At 42.3% G+C, this 3,666-nt stretch overlaps 1 non-coding gene across 1 annotated transcript; it reads right to left on the bottom strand.

Moving 5' to 3' along the window:
• Positions 1-3,176: 3,176 nt before the first annotated feature.
• Positions 3,177-3,285, bottom strand: LOC120108626. The gene has a single exon (XR_005509902.1). It is a non-coding gene; the product is annotated as a small nucleolar RNA R71 (small nucleolar RNA).
• Between the last annotated feature and the right edge of the window lie 381 nt (positions 3,286-3,666).

Below are 3,666 nucleotides of genomic sequence, written 5' to 3'. Positions count from 1 at the left end.
GATATCTTCTGAGCAGCTCCGAGAGTTGCGGCAGGAGATAGTGAGGGATCTGAGAGATGATCTGCTGAGGGAGCTCCGAGGTCATCAGAGTGCTCCCTCCACCGAGTTAGTTCCCTCCCTGGCAGCAGTAGCCGAGATGATTGCGCACATGAGGGAGGAGATATCCAATGTGCGCAGCCTGGTCCAAGCTCAATACTGGAACATAAGTGACATCAAGGACGACACGAAGAAGATGCGAGTCGGCATCAGACTTGAGCTAGGGAGCTAGAGCCAGGGTGCAGAGAGCCTGGCCCAAGCATTGATCTCCAAGTTGGACACCCTTCAGACGAGTGTGGACAACATTTCTTCGATTCAGTCTAGAACCACCTCGGAGATTCTCGAACAACTGGGGAACATCAATGAGGGGTTAAGCATGGTCATCAAACACACTAGACTGAGCAAGGGAGCGACATCCTCCACCACAAAGAAATCCTAGTGTTTTTTGTTCTTTTTACTTTATGATGTACAATCCCTTGAGGACTTCTTTTGATATGTAATTACAATTGTACTCAAATTAGCATCAATACAATGAGTAGACACCTTCTTACAAAACTGTGCAATACTTTTCTGTGTTCTGCGCTTCTTTTTGCTATGATGACAAAAAGGGGGAGAAAATGATATAAAGAAAGAAAACCCTTAAAGCAAAAACGTAATTTGTTCTAAGTGGATTCGATACCTCGAGGCTCATTATCTCTCTGTTGGGGCTCCTAAAGGAGTAATCTCCAGAATCTATTCAAGGGATATTCGGAGATTAATTGAATCATACTCAAGAACAAATTGTCAGACTTTCCCTCTAAAACCAAAAATTTAAGCTCAAAAGCTTCAAGACATTAAAAGAAAATTCAGAGAATCTAAACAAAATTGAATGCATATGTTGAGGGGGAGAATCTGAAATCTTAAGAAAGCAAAATCATTAACTACATATAAGCCAAACAATTGATTGCATGATATGAAGGCTTATATAATTCCAAATGAAAGGGGAAGCTTTAATTTCAGGATTTACTGATCCATACCTTTCAATTCTGGATAGATTAAAATAACCAGACATTTGAATTCATTTCAAAACTTTTACTGAATGACTGAGCAATTCACTTCAAAAATATTCAATGTTTTGTCATCATCAAAAAGGGGGAGATTGTGGAGTGATTGGTTATAACCCTATTTGATTTTGATGAGCACAAAGCCATTGAGTATATTTTATGTTATACTAATGAATTCAATCTAGTGTTTCAGGCAAATATTTGCGAATTTATGTTTAAGTGTCTCTAGCTTTGGTTCAATATATTTTGGCTAAGTATGGAACTCAGTTCGAACCAAAGTCTGAAGCTCGAGTCGACTCCGGAAGATTTCGAGTCGACTCCAAGTGGTTCAGATGTCCTGGCACAGGCTCGAGTCGACTCCGGCACACTGCGAGTCGACTCCGACTGAGAACAGACAGCAGGACAGAAAGATGAAACTCAGACCCTGTTACCGAGTCGACTCCTGAAGAATTCGAGTCGACTCCGATACTTGCCGAGTCGACCCCCGATAGTTCCGAGTCGACTCCAAGGAGTAACAGGCAGAAAGACAGAGAAGTTGTTTTTGGACTCTGAGAGCCGAGTCGACTCCAACGGTTGGCGAGTCGACTCCAAAGAAAGCAAGAGTCGACTCTCAGAGGAATGCAAGACTAAAAGTCAGAGAGCCAACTTCGGTCTCTGAGAGCCGAGTCGACTCCCGCAAAGTCCGAGTCGACTCCGAGGCAGTTCAACTCCAAAAACAGAAGACCAGTTTTTCAGGCTCTGAGAGCCGAGTCGACTCCAAGAGAATCCGAGTCGACTCGAGGAAGTAAACCCGAAAGAAAGATCTCTGGATTTCTGAAACAGAGTCGTCTCCTGATGGCAGAGTCATCTCCGGATATTGGCGAGTCGACTCCAGGGTTGGCCGAGTCGACTCCAGAACGGGACAGTATTTTAATTCAAATCCTGAACAGTGGGCGAGTCGTCTCCAGTAAAGTGTGAGTCAACTCCAGCAACAGCCGAGTCGACTCCAGATCGAGCGAGTCGACTCCGACCCTAACGGATACACTGTCAGGAGTTGCAGAGTGTGCAGAACGGCCACAAAAAGGTGTCTAACGGCTAGTTTTCAAAGTGGACTGCTTAAATAGCCAGAGTAAACAGTTGTAAACATCAAAAGAGCTATTCCATTCAGAAAAAAAAGGAATTTCCACCTACCAAAGGCTCTTAAGAGTAAATACAAGAGAAAGAAGGAAAAAGCGCATTGAACTCCATCCAACAAACGTTTCCTTCGCATTCAAGGCTCTCCTCTGACATCAGATCATTAGTGCATTCAAAGAGGAGACCCAGAGTTCGAAAAGGCCCTTCTTCCTCTTCCAAAATCTGTTTGAGGGCTCTAACTCTACATTATTTATATTGTTCATATTTGCCTTTTAAGAAGCTTTTTTTGTACTCTTTACAAACTGTTTTTTTGTTACTTGATTCAATCAGGGGATTGAATCAAGGTTGTTGAGGTTTGTTGGTAAGCCAAAGTTAAAACCAACGGTGTAAGGGTTCGATTGTGATCCCGGAAAAACAATCGGGTGGTTCTAGTCGGTGAGCCTGTGAAAACCGACCGAGTTCGTTGTGATCTCGTGAAAACAACAAGTTGGGTTGTGAACTTGTAAAACAACCGGCTGTAATCCTAGGGATTATAGTGAACTCCCAAGTGAAGCTTGGGGAGTGGACGTAGGAGCAAGGGTTAGCTCCGAACCACTATAAAACCTCTTGTGTTTGTAATTGATTCATTGTCTCTTCCATCCTCTCCACTCACTACAACTAGTAATCTAATTAATCAGCCTGCAATAATATTAATTAGTTACTCATTAAGTTTTAATTAGCAATTATTACTTAAAACCCAATTCACCCCCCCCTCTTGGGTTGTCTTCTTGGGCAACAATCTTCATTTAAAGGATTTTGAAGAATTGAGCATTACATTTAGAGTGCCAAACGTCACCGAGGATGTCCTCAAGTTGACATTGTTTCCTTTCTCTCTAAAAGATAAGGTCAAAACATGGCTAAACTCTTTGCGACCTAGATCAATAAGAACTTGGCAAGATATGCAGAGAGAATTTTTAAAGAAGTTCTTCCCCACACAAAGGACCAACTTTTTGAAAAGACATATCAGCAATTTCCAACAAAAAGATAATGAAACATTTTATGAATGTTGGGAAAGATTTAAAGACCTTCTTCTCTCATGCCCTCATCACGGATTCGAAACTTGGAGAACCATTAGCTTCTTTTATAAAGGTTTATCTCCACAGTTGAAATAGTTTGTAGAGACCATGTGCAATGGTAGATTTTTAGAAAAACACCCTGACGAAGCGTGGGAGTATTTGGATTCCCTTGCGGAGACTGCCCAACTTTGGGATAACGGGGATAGAAACAACGAGTCTTTGCCTAAGCCTACTAGCTCTGTACAGGGAGGCCTTTACAACCTCAAAACTGAGGATGATCTTCATGCTAAAACGGCAGCCCTTACTAGGAAGTTAGAAGAAATTGAGCTTAGGAAGGTTGAGCCAGTCAAGACTATAGAGCTTAGAAACGAGTGTTGTGGTATCTGCGATATGTCGGATCATACTACTACAAATTGCCC

The sequence above is a fragment of the Phoenix dactylifera genome, unplaced genomic scaffold (assembly GCF_009389715.1).
Source record: "Phoenix dactylifera cultivar Barhee BC4 unplaced genomic scaffold, palm_55x_up_171113_PBpolish2nd_filt_p 001444F, whole genome shotgun sequence".
Lineage (NCBI taxonomy): Eukaryota > Viridiplantae > Streptophyta > Magnoliopsida > Arecales > Arecaceae > Phoenix > Phoenix dactylifera.
Note: the sequence above shows the minus strand (reverse complement) of the source record. Positions and strands in the feature narration are given on the sequence as shown.